This window comes from Dendrobates tinctorius, unplaced genomic scaffold (assembly GCF_039654945.1).
Source record: "Dendrobates tinctorius isolate UK_male_01 unplaced genomic scaffold, ASM3965494v1 ptg000048l, whole genome shotgun sequence".
Classification (NCBI taxonomy): domain Eukaryota; kingdom Metazoa; phylum Chordata; class Amphibia; order Anura; family Dendrobatidae; genus Dendrobates; species Dendrobates tinctorius.
In genome coordinates this window covers 8,066,364-8,085,101 of record NW_027361716.1, presented here as the reverse complement: position 1 = coordinate 8,085,101, position 18,738 = coordinate 8,066,364, and positions in this window count along the sequence as shown.

The window sequence follows — 18,738 nt, the reverse complement described above, 5'->3', positions numbered from 1 at the left end:
ACTAAATACTGGTAACTTTGGTTATGAAGGGATTGAATAATTTGGATCCTTAAGTAATCCTGAAAAATGGCAGATTGTGTTGCTTTTTTATATTAGGTAAAGTCTAAAAAGCGACTTTGGCTGAGACACCGGTCGTACAGCCAAAGATTGCAGCAGCTGCTAGTCTACGGTGTGATGCAGATGAATGGAGTCGCATTGCAACAACCAAGGAACCATGACAAACAAGAATCAAGGGTCTAAGGCTTTGTTCATACGTTGCATTTTTTTCAGTATTGTTTATGCAAATTTTCAGCACCAGCAAGGTCTGAGATTTCAGAAATGTTATATTATTATACTATTATTCATTTAGTTAAATAATTTAAAAAAACAGCGTGGGGACCCCTCTATTCTTAATAACTAGCCTTGCTGAAGCTGACAGCTGAGGGTTGCAGCCCCCAGCTGTGAGTATTACCTGGCTGGTTAGCAAAAATACACGGCAACCCACGCCATTTTTTTTTTAATTATTTACAGTGGAGAAAAAAGTATTTAGTCAGCCACCAATTGTGCAAGTTCACCCACTTAAAAAAAGATGATAGAGGCCTGTAATTGACATCATAGGTAGACCACAACTGCGAAAGTCAAAATGAGAAAACAAATCCAGAAAATCACCTTGTCTGATTTGGCAAGATTTATTTTGCAAATTATGGTGGAAAATAAGTATTTGGTCATTAAAAAAGTTAATCTCAGTATTTTGTTATATATCCTTTGTTGGCAATGACAGATGTTGTGAACTCTCTTAATCCGACTTTTGTGGCAGGGCTCCCTCTGGTGGATACTGCTGGTAGTGGAGCTTGTCAACAATATGTTAATCCAACAGCTGCAGAGGATGATTGGAGAAGTGGAGGTAGTGACTGGGAGTACATAAGCGAGCAAGCTTCTCTCAGTGGCTGCCGGTGATACTCCTGTCTGTGCATAGTGACAATATCTGTCTCCTGCCTGATCCTGCATTTTCCATCTAAGTGTCTTTTGCTAAATTCTTTGCATCTGATTTTGCCTTGCTGTCAGGAGTCAGCTGGCTCCCCCTGGGGCTGCTGGCTCCTGCCCTGTATTTTTGGATCTTGTGTTGGTTTGCTCAGTCCCCTGCTGTATTAGCCTGTTGCTAGCCGCCAGTTCACACCTGAGTGCTGATATAGTGGGGGCGAGGTTGTGCTAACCTCAGTATTTTTGTGCTTCAGTCGTGTTGGAATTTTTAGGGTTTTTGCGTGATTGCAGACAGTGCCTTTTCTGTCCTGTCCTAGCTAGTCAGTGTGGGCCCCATCATTTGCTCAGTCTATTTTCTGTCTGTGTCTGTGTTTCATCTTGTCTCACAGACAATATATGTTTGGGGGCTGTCTATTCCTTTAGGGATCTGCTCCGGGGCAGTTTAGACTTCACCTTTCTGTTTTTAGGCATAGTTAGTCCTCTGGCTGTGACGAAGCGTCTAGGGCATCGTAGGAATGCTCCATGGCTACTGCTAGTTGTGTTGTTAAGATCAGGTGTCTGCAATCTGCTGAGTGACCAACCTCTCTGGTGTTCTGGTGACATAGCCTTTTGCGCTTTCCTCCTCGGTGACCCATTCATAACAGAATCACTGGCCTAAAACTGCAGACTCTAGGCTACTCAAAAGAAGGAAAGAATTTAAAAAAAAAAGTGTCAGAATTTTAAATAGATTTTTTCCTCTTTTTTCTCTGGGGCCGTGGAAGGATTTTTTTTTTTCCTTAATGGAGACTAAGCAATTGTCCGATTGTGTTGAGCAGCTCGCTGCTGAAGTGCGGAGAATGTCTGCTTATCTCGCTCAATCATCTGTTGTAGAACCTAAGATCCCTACACCTGATGTGATTTCTGGGATAGGTCTAAGTTTCTGAACTTTAAGAATAATTGTAAACTATTTCTTGCTTTGAAGTCTAACTCCTCGGGGAGCTCGGTGCAGCAGGTTAAAATTGTCATTTCCCTGCTGCGCGGCGATCCCCAGAACTGGACCTTTTCTCTGACACCTGGAGATCCTATTATGGCTGATGTGGATGCGCTTTTTCATGCCCTGGGGTTATTGTATGATGAGCCTAATGCTATTGATCAAGCTGAGAAAACCTTATTGGCATTAAAACAGGGTCAAAATGCTGCTGAGTTATATTGTCAAAAATTCCGAAAGTTGGGCGGTCCTTACTAAATGGAATGAAGATGCCCCAGCACCTCTCTTTTGGAAAGGTCTGGCAGAATCCGTAAAGGATGTTATGGTAGGATTTCCTGTCCCTTCTGGTCTTGACGACTCTATGTCGTTGGCCAGTCAAGTTGATCAACATATATTAGAACATAAAACTATGCGAGAGGCGGTGCCACCTTTCGAACAAACCTCTGAGCCCATGCAATGTCTAGGGCGCAATGTCAAGAGTTTAGAAGGCGTAATAAGTTATGCTTCTTTTGTGGAGATGGTTCTCATGCTATTTCAGTCTGCCCTAAATGAGAGAAATGTTTTGCTCACTCATTTGCGATTAGCAGTGTGCAGCCTAAGTTTCTTTTGGCTGTTACCTTGATCTGCTCCTTGTCTACATTTTCAGCTAAGGCATTTGTGGATTCAGGAGCAGCTTAGAATCTGATGTATTTTGACTTCGCCAAGCATTGTGGTTTTCCTATGGTGCCCCTGCGGACCCCTATTCCTTTGAGGGGTATTGATGCTACCCCTTTGGCGCAGAATAAACCCCAGTTTTGGACCCAGGTGATTATGCGGGTCGCCCTTGACCACCAAGAGAATTGTCAATTTTTGGTGTTGCACAATTTACATGATATTACTGTACTGGGTTTTCCGTGGTTGCAGACCCATAATCCTGTGTTGGATTGGAAATCTGTGTCTGTGGTGAGTTGGGGTTGTCAATGTGCTCTTGGTGACACTCCTGTTTTCTCCACCTCTCCCCAGTCTCAAGATGTTCCTGACTATTTGGCTGATTTTTCTGATGTATTTAGTGAGAGTAAGTCTGCGTCTTTGCCTCCTCATAGGAGTTATGATTGTGCTATTGAGTTGATGCCCGGTTGTAAATTTCCCTAAGGTCGGCTTTTCAACTTATCGGTACCTGAACATGATGCTATGCAATCTTATATCAAGGAGTCATTAGAGAAGGGCCATATAAGACCATCCTCTTCACCTTTAGGTGCTGTTTTTTTTGTGGCCAAGAAAGATGGCTCATTAAGGCCATGTATTGACTATCGCTCCCTTAATAAGATCACTGTTAAATATCAGTACCCATTGCCCCTGATTTCTGATTTATTTTCCAGGGTCAAAAGTGCTTGTTGGTTTACCAAACTTGACCTTAGGGGGGCGTATAATCTTATTCGCATCAAGCACGGGGATGAATGAAAGACGGCTTGTAATACTCCGGAGAGACATTTTGAGTACCTGGTGATGCCTTTTGGGCTCACTAATGCCCCTTCCATCCTCCAGTCTTTTATGAACGATATTTTCCGGGACTTTGTGGATAAGTTTTTGATCATTTATCTGTATGATATTTTGATTTGTTCCAGTGATTGGGATTCTCATGTGGAACATGTTCGGACTGTGTTACGGATCTTGAGAGAAAATGCTCTGTATGTTAAGGGATTGAAATGTCTCTTTGGTGTACAGAGGGTTTCATTTTTGGGATTCATTTTGTCCCCGTCTGCTATTGAAATGGACCCGGCCAAGGTACAGGCCATCTATGATTGGGTTTAGCCCACTTCTCTGAAGGCTCTCCTGAAGTTTTTGAGTTTTTCTAATTTCTATCATAAATTTATTAGTAATTTTTCTGGTATTGTTAAACCACTGATGGATTTGACCAAAAAAGGCGCTGATGTGGTGAATTGGCCTCCAGAGGCAGTCTCGGCGTTTCAGGAGTCTAAGTGGAGTTTCACTTCTGCTCCGGTTCTACGGCAACCTGATGTTTCACTCCCATTTCAGGTGGAGGTAGAGGCTTCTGAGATTGGCGCAGGAGCCGTTTTGTCTCAAAGGGATCCGGTAACCTTTAAGATGAATCCCTGTGCCTTCTTTTCTCGAAAATTTTCCCCATCTGAACGTAACTATGACGTGGAGAATTGAGAGTTGTTGGCCATGAAGTGGACATTTGAAGAGTGGAGACATTGGTTGGAGGGAGCTAGACATCAAGTTGTGGTCCTTACCGACCACAAGAATTTGATTTATCTTCAATCAGCCAAGCCCTTGAATTCTAGATAAGCTAGGTGGGCCTTGTTTTTCACGCGTTTTAATTTTGTGGTCACCTTTCTTCCGGGCACAAAGAATGTTAAGGTGGACGCTCTTTCTAGGAGTTTCTTTGTGGATTCTCTTGATATGACCGAGCCTACTACCATTCTAGGTAAGGGTGTGGTTCTTTCAGGCATTTCACTCGATTTGAGACTTTCCCTGGAGGAATTTCAGGAGGACAAACCTGAACGATGCCCTGTGGGGAAATTGTATGTCCCTGACCAGTGGAGGAAAAGAGTAATGGCTGAAATTCATTGCTCCGCGCTGGCTGGTCATCCGGGTATTTTTGGTACCAGAGATTTGGTGAGTCGGTCTTTTTGGTGGCCTGCCTTGTCTCGTAATGTCAAGAATTTTGTGCAGTCCTGTGGGACTTGTTCCAGGTCCAAGTCCTGTTCTCATTTTAGTGGTTTGTTGATGCCCATGCCGGTGCCCAGCAGGCCATGGACCCACATTTCAATGGATTTTATTTCTGATCTCCCTGTCTCTCAGAGAATGACTGTTATCTGGGTGATTTGTGATAGATTTTCCAAGATGGTCCATCTTGTACCACTCCCAAAGTTGCCAACTTCTTCTGAGTTGGTGCCCCTGTTTTTACAACAGGTGGTTCGTTTGCACGGGATTCCTGAGAACATTGTGTCAGACAGAGGAGTCCAGTTTGTTTCCAGATTTTGGAGAGCCTTTTGTTCTAAACTGGGAATTCAGTTATCTTTCTCCTCTGCTTTCCATCGTCAGACCAATGGACAAACTGAGAGAACAAACCAGACTTTGGAATCCTATTTGAGATGTTTCATATCCACTGATCAGGATAACTGGGTCTCATTTTTGCCCTTGGCCGAATTCGCTCTAAACAATAGAGCTAGTTGTGCCACTTTGATGTCTCCGTTTTTCTGTAATTTTGGTTTTCATCCTCAATTTTCTTCGGGGCAAGTGGAGGCTTCTGCTTTCCCAAGTGTGGATTCTGTGGTGGACAGAATGCAGCAGGTTTGGAACCAAGTAGTGGACAAGTTGTACCACTCTCAGGAAAAGGCCCAACAGTTTTCCAACCGGCATAGAACCTTTGGTCCCAGTTCAAAGTGGGTGATATGGCTTGGTTGTCCTCAAAAAATATTCCGATGAAGGTTGCGTCTCCAAAATTCAAACCAAGGTTCATTGGATCTTATAAGATTTTGGAAATCCTTAACTCCGTTTCTTTCCATTTGGCTCTTCCAGGTACGTTCAAGATTCATAATGTTTTTCACAAATCATTGTTGAAAAGGTTTGTGGAGCCAGTAGTTCCTGTGGCAGCGCCCCCTGACCCTGTATTGGTTGAGGGTAATTTGGAGTATGAGGTAGAGAAAATATTGGACTCTCGTCCAGCTAGACGGAGACTCCAATACTTGGTCAAGTGGAAAGGTTATGGCCAGGAGGATAATTCTTGGGTCTCTGCTTCCGATATTCATGCTGAGAGATTGGTTTGTGCTTTTCACCGTGCCCATCCTGATCAGCCTGGTGGTGTGGTTGAGGGTTCGGTGACCGGTACTGTTGTGAACTCTCTTAATCTGACTTTTGTGGCAGGGCTCCCTCTGGTGGATACTGCTGGAAGTGGAGCTGGTCAACAGGATGTTAATGCAACAGCTAGAGAGGATGATTGGAGAAGTGGAGGTAGTGACTGGGAGTACATAAGTACATAAGCGAGCAAGCTTCTCTCAGTGGCTGCCGGTGATACTCCTGTCTGTGCATAGTGATGATATCTGTCTCCTGCCTGATCCTGCATTTTCCAGCTATGTGTCTTTTGCTAAATCCTTTGCATCTGATTTTGCCTTGCTGTCAGGAGCCAGCTGGCTCCCCCTGGGACTGCTGGCTCCAGCCTTGTATTTTTGTATCTTGTGTTTGTTTGCTCAGTCCCCTGCTGTATTAGCCTGTTGCTAGCCACCAGTTCACACCTGAGTGCTGATATAGTGGGAGCGAGGTTGTGCTAACCTCAGTATTTTTGTGCTTCAGTCGTGTTGGAATTTTTAGGGTTTTTGCGTGATTACAGACAGTGCCTTTTCTGTCCTGTCCTATCTAGTCAGTGTGGGCCCCATCATTTGCTCAGTCTATTTTCTGTCTGTGTCTGTGTTTCATCTTGTCTCACCGACAATATATGTTTGGGGCTGTCTATTCCTTAGGGGATCTGCTCCGGGGCAATTTAGATTTCACCTTTCTGTCTTTAATCTTAGTTAGTCCTCCGGCTGTGATGAAGCGTTTAGGGCATCGTAGGAACGCTCCATGGCTACTGCTAGTTGTGTTGCTAAGATCAGGGGTCTGCAATCCACTGAGTGACCAGCCTCTCTGGTGTTCTGGTGATATAGCCTTTTGCGTTTTCCTCCTCGGTGACCCATTCATAACAGACACAGGTCAAACGTTTTCTGTAAGTCTGCACAAGGTTGGCACACACTGTTGGTGGTATGTCGGACCATTCCTCCATGCAGATCTATTCTAGAGCAGTGATGTTTTCGGCCTGTCGCTGGGCAACATAGATTTTTAAATCCCTCCAAAGGTTTTCTATGGGGTTGAGATCTGGAGACTGGCTTCTCACAGACCTTTGGACAGTGTTTGCTTTACACTACTTTTCAGAATTTATTGTAGCCACTGCTTAATCTAGCTGTAGTCATCCTTGGATATGAGTGTAGACCCTCCCTAAGCTATCACACATACTGAAGTCCCTTATCCTCATTGTGAAACAGCTTTCCATCTTCACAATCAGAGTCACAAATCAATGTGAAGATCTTCTTCAGTCTGCAGCACCTCCTATTAGCTGACAGCTGAGGAACAAAACATTGTTGCTTGCTATGGTGAAACGGCATGGTAGTGTGTGTTTTCAGGTAACCTCTTGCCCTAGAGTATGGTAAATCAGGAACAAAAGACTAAAGTCATCACATAGTACAGTATTGTACTGAGCATGCAAAGTGAACAAGGACAGGAGTTTTCTTCCCGAGTAACCCCTCCAATAACAGCCTGTGCAGCTGGGATAAACTATTGATAATTTACTTATAACATTTTATTGTTTTATGAGAAAGGGGACAAAAAGAACAAAAGGATTTCCGCAAGCATCATATATTCTAATGATACAGCTTCAACCTTTCTTGGCACATTGACCAAAAACCACCAGATGTGTCCTGTGGGACCACGAGACTACTCTACAGTGTAAACATTTACAGATAATTACAGGATCAATATGTAGCTTTTAGCTATCTGGCTATGTAAAAGGGAGCTCTTTTTACACTGTTACTTTTTAGTGTTCATGAAGACAAAGACATCACTAACAGGAAAGAAAATGCTAGATTACAATCATGATAGTCTTGCCGAGAAGATCTATACTAGACGTCCATGTCACCATTATACATCACAGTTCCCATTACAAGAAAGTGAGTCTCCCATATTGTTTGCCTATGCATTAAATGCAAGTCCTGCCCCTGCACCCCATTAACCCTTGGAACAGACGTAGAGGTGTGCCTCCTGAAAACAATGTTCCCATTATTAGAAAGTCAGTCTCCCATAGTGTTTGCCTATGCATTGATTGCAATGCCTGCCAAAAATTAGGAGGCACTGCAATGCCCCTTGAAAGAGACGTGGAGAAAGGCCTTAAAAAAAAATGTTCCCATTATAAAGGAGCAGGTCTCCTATACTTGGAATGCCCATACACTAAGTGTATGGGCTCACAAACATTTCCCACTGTGGGGTACATATTTTTTATTTTTTTTATGGGCATCATAAACAACCTTTCAAAAAGCTAGAGTGACTGTAGCATCATGGAATACGTTCACCCTGTTGTTCTAGTGGTGGTGTCTGAAGAGACGTGGAGGATGTCCCCCAATGAATCTTTTTCCAATTTAGAGGACCGGGTCTCCTATACTTGGAAAGTCTATAAACTAAGTGTATGGGCTGACAAACATTTCCCCCTGAGGGGTACATATTTTTTACGGGCATCATAAACACCATTAAAAAAGTAGAGTGGCTGTAGCATGACGGAACACGTTCATCCTCGTGTTCTTGTGGTGGTGGGCGATGAGGATGAGGAGAAGGAGGATGATACAAAATAGCCAAAATCAGGAAGCATATACCCATGTGTAGGTGTGAAGAGGTGCATGGAAATGCTCCTCTCAAAAAAGGACACTGTATTGGAGGTTATGCTATGATTCGGTGGTGTAAAGAATTCTGGCCCAATCCAACCCTTGTCCATTTTTATAAGAAAAATGTAGAATATACGGGGTGCTCACTGCTTGGTGGGTTATTGTGCTCTGAAGAAAATTCCAATAATAACCAAATAACAACAAACTTCGGCACTCAAAAATTCCGGTTTATTACCCATTGTATATCCAAAAATAAGGCTAGAACCACCACCATACAAAAATAACGATAGACCCTAAGAGAAAACAGATGTGCTTCTGCAACATTTTGGCATGATGGATGCAAATCCACCTTACTTCCTGGGTGGTGTGGTGGCACTTTCCCTGTAGCAGTCACCATACCAGGAGACACCACACCACCCAGGGATTCAGGCGGATTTGCATCCATCATGAGAGACCCAGGCTCATAAAAGATTTGGCTTGAAAAAGGCATGTGAATGCCAAAATGTTGCAGAAGCACATCTGTTTTCTCTTAAGGTCTATCCTCATTTTTGCATGGTGGTGGTTCTAGCCTTATTTTTGGATATACATTGGGTAATAAACCTGACTTTTTCAGTGACGAAGTTTGTTATTATTTGATATCATTTTTATAAGATTCAGCCTATCTGTATTTTCAGTTGACAGGCAAATGTGCTTGTCAGTTATAATTCCACCAGCGGCACAAAAATCCCACTCTGACAAATGCTATCAGCAGGGCAGGTCAGGACCTCCAAGGCACAGAGAGCTAGTTCATGCCATGGGTCCAGCTTGGGTACTGTGGTGTAGTAACCACTGTGTCCGCTAGGGGGTGCTGTGTGGAGGTCCCAGGAGAAGGGATGAATGGCAGAGTGTTGAGTGGCCGTTATGTATCTCAAGGTGGGTGGCTTTGAGATGGAGACTTATGTATGTGTGATCAGCAAGGACATTGCTGAGGTGCTGCGTTAATATGTGAGGGAGAAGTCTCCAGGTAGCTAGAGAGTTGGGGGGCCTGGTTACCTACAAACCCACCCAGGTGGTGTGTTTAAAGCATGGTTGCAGAGTGTGAAAATGCCTGAAGGACCTGTGATGAGGTCAGAGTCATGTGACCCAGTGGGCGTGGCTATGAACGATATAATGTGGCCAGGGTGAGTCACAAGGAGTGAATGCAGGGACCTGGTTTGTCCAGAACGGAAGGTCCCAAGAGGAGAGTTGTCTCCTGGCTGACAGCATGTGTGGAGTGGCTGTGTGTAATGGCTGCCAGCACCTGTTAGTTCCTTGGAGGGAATGAATGTCGGCTGCATGATAAAGGAACCGTGAGGTTACCCGGACGTGGGTGAGATAACTTGGGGCTAGGAAGCCTGCACATGGAATACTGCATAGCCTATATGACTATAGGACATTGCTAACAGAGGGAATCTCTGTAATGGACGCAATGCTGATTATGCTGTTAAGTGAACTGTCTGTGGCTGTGATGGTTTGTGATGGTGAATAAACCGCAAGGACTGTATTGATTTGATGGAAAATCCGTGCCGGATCTGGTTTTGTGACTGCAAGTGAGTGATCCCCTACTTATATGACAGTGCTACCTCACAGTACCCAATAATGAAAAGGATCAGAGGAATCACGGAGGACGTTAGTACGGTCAGCAAGGTACTCCCCCAGCATCTTTCAAAACGTTCCATTCCTTGTGACATTACTGCGCGCTTCTGGGCCAGGGCGATGGGAGGGTCTGAGAAAACTCTCCCAGAACTTGGCCAGTATTCACCTGCATCTGCTAGATTGGAGTTGTGTCAACGCTTTCAGATGGGAATTTTCTTAATAATTCCATAACACCCTCTGGTACTGCACCATTTTAACAGACCTGTCTGCCTCTGAAAGAAGAGATTGAAAGTTCTATTTGTAGCGTGGTTCTAGAAGTGTCACCAACCTGTAATGAGTGTCATCGTAAATTTTCAGAATGCGAGAGTCACGGGAAAGGCAGCACAACATAAAGTCAGCTATGTGTGCCAGACTGGTAACAGGCAAGCCTTCCGTGTCTTCACCAACAGGACGACTGACCATGGTGTCATCCTCCTCTTCATCCTCCTCATCCTCCTCCCTGTCCTCAGGCCATCCACGCTAAACAGACAGTATGACAGTTGTGCTTGTAGTACTGTCTATAGCGCATGAATGTAGCTCCTGCTCTTCCTCCTCCTCTTCCTGATTGTCAACTAATCTATGTTAGGATGACATGAGGCTGGGCTGTATGTAATCACCCTGTATGATTCCTTGCTCCATGTCCTCGTTCTCCACCTGCAATGAATCCTTTTTCTTTGTAAGCAGAGAGCTTTTCAGAATGCTGAGAAGCAGGATGGTGATGCTAATTATGGCATCATCGCCGCTCACCATTTTGGTGCAGTCCTCAAAGTTCTGGAGGATGGTACATATTTCTGACAACCATGTCTACTCTCCTGAGTTCTTATTTGTGGAGTCTGACCTGAATAACAACGGCCTTGTTGATGCTGGTAGTCAAAAACTGCCCTCTTCTGCTCACAAATCCTTTCCAACATAAGTAGTGTAGAGTTCCAATGCATGGACACATCACAAACCAGTCAGTGAGCTGGAAGCTACAAATGCTGCTGAGGCACAGCAAGGGCGGATGAAGCTGTAGCTGATTTTCTAAAATGGGCACACAGGCGGCGTACTTTCACAAGCAGATCCAGCAGCTGTGGGTAGCTGTAGGTTCAGTGGTGTCAGCCATAGATCTGACTGGTCTTTCAGAGCTGTACACAACTCATCTGCATTGTGCGATTTGTCACCTAAGCATATTAGCTTCAGCACAGCCAGTTGCCGCTTGGCTGAGGCAGTGCTGCAGTGCTTACAGCTTGTGACTGATGTGCTCGTTTCGGAGATGGAGGCTGAAGAAGAGGAGGAGGGGCAGGAACTGTACAATGTGAGGGGCAACCCTAGTTGACATAGGGCCCGCAATCCTTGACGTCAGGAGGACGTGTTCCATCACAAGGTCCGACTGGGTCCCGGCTTCCACTATGTGTGCCGTCAGCGAGATGTACCTTTCCTGCCCAGAAACACTTTTTCACATGTCTGTGGTTAGGTGGACTTTCCCAGCAACAGCATTGTTGAGAGCATGGCTAACGGTGTGGGACACATGCTTGTATAATGCCAGGACGGCACACCAGGAGAAATAGTGGTGGCTGGGGACTGAATACCTTGGGATGGCCACCGCTATCAGGTTGCGGAAAGCTTCCATCTCCACGAGCCTAAAAGGCAACATTTTGAGTGCAAGCAGACGAGAAATGTGTGAATTTAGTACTGTGGCCTGTGGGGCGTTGGGTGCGTATTTCCGCTTGCGTTCCAATGACTGAGGTACGGACAACTGAAGGCTGCGCTGGGACAAGACATGGACATGCTTGATGATGGTGCTAGTTGAGTGTGAGTAACGACAGGTGCAGGGCAGGAGGCATCTTTGCATGCACCGTGGACAGGTGATTAGCTTGCATGCACAACAGAGTATTAAGCAGTGGTGTTGCCCGCAGGCACTGTTCCCGGAGCCTGTGTTTCGACCGACAAAGTCGGGTGCTTTGCTGCCATGTGCCTGGCCATGCTGGTGGTGGTCAGGCTGGTAGTTTTGCTACCCCTGCTGATGTGTGCATGGCAGGTGGTGCAAATGGCCTGTTTATGGTTATCGGCAGAGTCTTTAAAAAACAACCAGACTCGGGAAGACCTGTACTGTCAACTTCCATCATATTGGTGTTACGGGGAACGGTTGCCCGCCTTCTGTCTGCCAGCACACTGCTTCATCCTGCCTGTTGGTGTGCTACGCCTACCTCCCCCTGTGTGCTAATGTCCTCACTCTGCATGTCCTCCTGCCAGTTTGGGTTAGCTACTATATCATCCACCACCTCTTCTTTCACTTTCGCACCCTGGTCCTCCTCCTGAGTTTCTGGCAATTGTGTCTCATCATTGTCTACCTCTTGTGACACGTTCCCACCATCAACTTCCTGTGACCGTAACTGTGTAAATATTTGGGCATCGCTACATGGAATTTCATCATGCCCCACTTCTATTGGACCGGGTTAGAAGCCCAAATCAATAAATGCAAAAGTGAACAGCTCTTCGGATTTTCCAAGTGTGGGATCAGTTGTCTCTGGGCACTCAGCATGTTGGGAGAAAGGAGGATCAGTGTGAGGAATATGTGGTCCGGACTCATGGCTACTCATACTTGACCGTGTGGAAGACAGGTTGCTGGTGGTGGTGTTAAACAGACAGGAAGTATTATCCGTTATCCAACCAACAACCTTTTCACACTGCTCTGGCTTCAATACTGCTGTCTTTCTGCGGTCCCCTAGAAATTTGGACAGGAATTTCGAGCGATCAGATGTGGATGATTGTTATGGCCCAATTTCGGCTTGACCACGGCCTTGGCCTCTGCATGCACCATTACCATCACGTCCAGTTCCCCGTCCCTTGCCATGCGCCTTGCCCATTTTAAATGGACTACAACATTTTCCACGTTCACTACAAATGGCTGAATTTGGAGTGAACTTATATGTGATCCTTGTGCGGGAAAACCACAGTTTAAAGGGGGCGTGGCCTAGCTCTTGCCATGTGAGGAAGCAGAAGTCTGGAGCTCCCACAGGATTTCCCTGAAAAGCAACTCAAAAGCGGACTTTGAGGTTCCAATTCACCATAGGATTATTCCCTATCTCCCCTGGAACATTTTGAGACCTAAGTCGAACTCCTGGACCATTTAACCCAAAGATATTCATCACAGAAGATAATAAGATCACACTGCTGCAGGATCCCAATATGGCTGCCAGGCTGCTTTCTCAGCTATAGACAAGAAGATTCCTCCTCCTCCCCTACTGTGAGTGAACATCCCTGCTCCTATTACTGAACTGAGCTCTGCCTGCACGCAGCCTTTACAGAGGAGCAGAAACACAGAGGATTGACCAACATCCACTAGGTAGGTGACGGATGTAGCAGAGGGATGACAATCTGCCCAAGTGGGAAGAAACGGGTGCCGCTGGGACCCACTAATAGACCCACTATTAGGCCCTGATGCCAAATTGACTTGTATTTTCACGGCGCTATATAAAGCCCACTCACCCCAGCAACAGTTGCTCTCCCCCTCCCCTGGAGGAAGATATATGCAGCAGCGATCATAGCTGGAAGCGCCAAATAAGAGCATTCATTTTCAACATTTATTAGAGGCAACGCTATGCACGACACCTATCTCTGCTTTGTTAAGCACTATTTCTCTGAGCAACCGCTCAGTCTTTCCGTTCCGAACTGACATTATGCCCACCGGGGAGTTACATATATGAAAGTTCCATGGAGATGGGGAGACCTGGGACTCCCATGAGTCATAGGGAAGCTACTTTCTCGCTCATAAAATAATGTTCACTGCTGAATGAACCGCCAAGCTGCTGTTAGGCAATTTTTTTTTCTTTCTTTCTTATCCATGCTATAAAGTACACTAGTGGCTAGGCCACTGAAAGGCTTGTGAGGAAAAGGGGAATGATCTCTCTGATCTCTCGTCCCACTTCTGCCGAGAGATATTATATTTAACAGTCCGGATACCTGCCCATGGTTTTTAGTGGCGAAACTTACTACATCACCAATTTTTTTTTTCAGCAAAAACAGACCATGGTTAATATTGGTAGATCAGCTGACACAAACGCTAATAGTGGGCCACAAACAACCAAAAAGATGGAAAAATTTATCACAAAACAAAGTGGACCTAAACAAGGGCCATCGCAGTATAGGGACCCAGGTGATGACCCAGATTTAGAGGAATCGCAGGAGGATCCTTCTGACTTTGCAGACTCAGATAAACCTATTTCTAGAAGCTTCATTAATAGTATTTTGTCCTCAGCCTTGGGCCCCCCCTTGCGAAAGATTTATCTACAATTAAAAAGGACATTCAGCAGATTGGCAGCAGAGTGGAGGAGCTGGAGGAGGCGCAGTTGAAGCTGTCCGCCTTCGCTGGGGATCTAAAAACGGGCCTTCAGCAACAGGAAGATCATATCAATTCCCTCTATACTGCAATGGAGGATATTAAAAACAGGAACAGAAGAAACAATCTCAGAGTCCGGGGAGTGCCGGAGGCGACCGACCGAGAAGATGTACCAATCATTCTTTATGAACTCTTTCTGCCTATGCTAGACACAGAAGAAGGAAAGATGTTAATTCTTGAGAGAGCACATAGGGCACTAAAACCCAAGCCTAAACAATCAGAATTCCCTAGAGATATAATTTGCAGAATTCTGGACTTGTGCATGAAAGAGAAAATTCTCAAAAAGACAAGGACACTAAGCTCATTGGAATATAAAGGCTCTACAATTCGTGTTTTCCAGGGTCTGGCACCATCAACCTTGTCTAAGAGATTCTTATTGAAACGCTTTACGGACGCCCTCAAGCAGAGACAGTTCCCTTTCAGATGGCTTTTCCCATTCGGTCTATTCATCACAGCAGACGGCAAGAGATTTACATTTAAGTCATCTTCCGACATTGCCAAAGTACGTGCAGAGCTGGGTATTCAACTCGACTCGCTGCCTGATCTTCATCTCGCCCGCACTAATTTCAGTCTTCCGGATCTGCCATTGCAAGAACCCTGGAGAAGAGCGAGCAACTCTAAAGAACAAAGAAGCAGAAAAAGACAAGCAGGGAAGCAGCATTCCTCCAGCGATTGAATTAGGGACCCTTGCCTCCTAACCATCTCTGTATGGATCCTTTAAGCTGATCCACAGTGACTGCCTAGTTAACATATGGAACAAATTGAAAAATTGTCATGTTTTCTCCTTTACACTTCCTGATGGGTATTACAGTGATATTTGTAATTTTGCTTATTATAAAGAACGTTGTTAATTTAGGGCAACAAGCCCTTTTTGTTGAATATATGCTAATGTTTTTGTCTTTTACCTTTCTCTCTTCCCTTCCCCAACCTTTCCCATGTCCATTGGTGAATCACCTTTCATCTCGTCCTGAGCCCCGGCGCCCACTCACCCGACATGGCTGATCGTATGCAAGAAACGGCAATAGCATCATACAACGTAAGAGGACTGAATGCACCAATTAAAAGAGCTCAGGTATTGGCACATATTAAGAAATTGGGGGCTGACATTGCACTCCTGCAGGAGATCCACTTTATACAGGAAAAAACCCGGAGTTTTGAGAAACACTACTATAATACATGGCTCCACTCGTTTTCCTCTTCCAGGAAGGGGAGGGGACTGGCAATCACTCTTGCAAAAAATACACCATTTCAGTATATCGACATGGTTCATGACAGAGATGGTAGATATATTTTCATAAAGGGGAAGTTGGCACACAAATTGGTCAAGATGGGGTGTGTATATGCCCCCAACACAAAACAAGACACCTGGTTTTCCAGAATTATGAGAGAGACAAGTCAATTTGTAGAGGGCACTTTGATCCTGGGAGGTGACCTGAACGTTCCTCTTGAACCACCAATAGACTCCTCTACTGGGAAATCTAGTGTTCCTAAGAATGCACTAACACGTATCCGAATAACCCTACATCTGAACCAACTGATTGATACTTGGAGATTTCTCCACCCCACTGTATGAGACTTCTCACATTTCTCACAAGCGCAATCATCTTATAGTAGAATTGACTATCTTTTTATCCCATTCCAGATGTCCTTACATCTGAAAGACTCACAAATAATTCCGAGCGTTCACTCCGACCACTCCATCTTAATAAACAAACTTATGATAGGTCACATAGGACAATTATTTTTGTGTTTTTTCATTTAAGACAAATTAAATGAAGAGAATAATACCAAAGAATTTGTGTTTGCAATCATTTTCAGGAAGAAACTGAGTATTATCTGACAGAATTGCAGGGGTGTCAATACTTTTAGCCACAACTGTAAACCAAGGGGCGTGTTGGGTAAGCTTTACCAGATGCTCCTGGCCCACTCAACCTCGGTTAAACGAGAGTTAATAATGAAATGGGAAAGGGACCTTGAGGTTGTATTGCAAGATTGGGAGGTTGAAAAGATATATAAAAACTTGCATGGTCCTTCTGGCTGTGTGAGGGTCCAAGAAAATTCTTACAAAGTCCTTACTAGGTTGTACACCACCCCTGACACTAGAAAGAAGTGGCAGCCTGATGCACCCTCTAAGTGTTGGAGATGTTTCGGGGAGAGGGGATCTTATATACACATATGGTGAAAGTGCGAAAATATTCAACCATTCTGGAGGAAAGTGCTTAAAATTGCAACAAGACTTTGTCAGCTTCCAAACCCCCCCATCCTTGAAATTGATTTTTCTCAACTGGTCAAGCGATCTTGCACAATACAAAAATAAAAAATTTCTTATGTATTTGTTAGCAGAGGCCAAAATGTTTATCCCCTTACATTGGTTATCACAGGACTGTCCTACCCTGGCAGAATGGTTGCACAAGGTGAACCAAATATATTACATAGAAGAAATAATAGCCAGCACGACCTTTAAGATAGGTAAATTCAGATTGACCTGGGCGCCGTGGACACTCTTTAGAGAAACACATGAATACTTAAAACTACTAAACCCTTAGTAAAATTTATCAAATTGCCATAAGACCAACTAATCTTAGAGCAACATTGGTTGACCATTCAGACAATAGGGCAAAACCCCCTGCCGAATGGACATCACCCCCTGACTGGAATTCCTACTCCAACCCACCCTTAATTGCTCCCCCTTCTATCCACTCTACTTCTCTACCTAACTTTTATTCTTTCTACTCAGTTAAAAGTTTGTATTGTGTTACGACTGATGTGTACATCTTTTCCAGGGATCTACGTCAAAGATTTTGTCTGGGACTCATGAGTTTAAGCAATAAAACTTAGACGGACACTACCTGGTTTTCTGCATAGCAACAAGTATCAAGCAGTAATATATGAGATGTGAATATACGATTAGTAAGATCAAACTGGAAATGTGAGAAGCTAATAATGCTTGATCACATCAGTCACATGTAATGTTATTTCTCTTTGTTAAACCAATAAAAAGATGTTTAAAACAAACAAAACCACAGTTTGAAATATCTGCCCTGTAGGTAACAATTTTTTTTTAAGCAAACTGGTGTCAATAACTACGGTAACACACAGCAAACACAGTTCAATGGAGGCCTCAAATGCCACAATTTGTAGCCCACAGATAGATGAGGCATGTCACAGAGATACCACACTGTAAAATATGTGGCCTTTATATTTTTTTTACAGTACAATAGTGTTTAGAACTAGGGAAAAACACAGCAAAAAAAGGTGAATGTAGGCCTGAAATGCCACAATTTGTAGCCCACAGATAGGAGAGGCATCACATCACACTGTTCAATATGTGACCTGTATTGTTTTTTGTTTTTTTTTACAGCAAATCAGTGTATAGAACTGGGGTACCACACAGAAAAAAAGGTGAATGGAAGCCTAAAATGCCACAATTTCTAGCCCACAGATATATGAGGCGTGTCACAGCTATACCACACTGTAAAATATGTGGTCTGTATTTTTTATTTTTTACAGTAAAATTATGCATAGAGCTATGGTAAGACACAGCAAAAATATTGTATGTAGGCCTGAAATGCCACAATTTGTAGTCCATAGATAGAAGAGGTGCCTGACGGAGATACTATACAGTTAAATATCAGGCCTGTATTTTTGCTTTTTTTTGCAACAAAATAGTGTATAGAACTAGGGTACCACACAGCAAAAAAAAGGTGAATGGAAGCCTCAAATGCCACAATTTCTAGCCCACAGATACATGAGGCGTATCACGGCAATACCACACTGTAAGATATGTGGCCTTCATTTTTATTTTTTACAGAAAAATTCTGTGTAGAAATAGACTAAGACAGAGCAAAAAAAATTTGAATGGAGGCCTCAAATGCCACAATTTATTGTAGCCCACAGATAGATTAGGTGTGTGACAGAGAAAGCCCACTTTTAAACATCAGGCCTGTATTATTTTTTTTAGGGGAGGCCATTAAAATTGTGTCCATAAGTTGGCAATGACACACCAAAAAAATTTGTATGGAGCCCTTAAATGGCATAATTTTGAGCACAATGATATGTGATCCGTGTGGCATACAAAACTGTTGTGAATGCTCTCTCTGGGTTCCCTCTGGTGATTACTAAAGGTAGTGGAGCTGATCAGATTGACAGAGGGGTTATTAATTCTCTTTTTGGGCTCCCTCTGGTGGTTACTGGAGGTAGTGGAGCTGATCTGGTTGACAGAGGCTTGCCACCTGATAATGAGGAAGACGATTGGAGATCTGGGGTTTCAGATTGGGATTTAAGACAGCCGACTCCCTCTATCCCTGCTGGTGATTTTCTTCCTGTGCCTCCTGAGGTCTGATGTCTTCTGCTCTGTCCCTGCATGTTCAGCT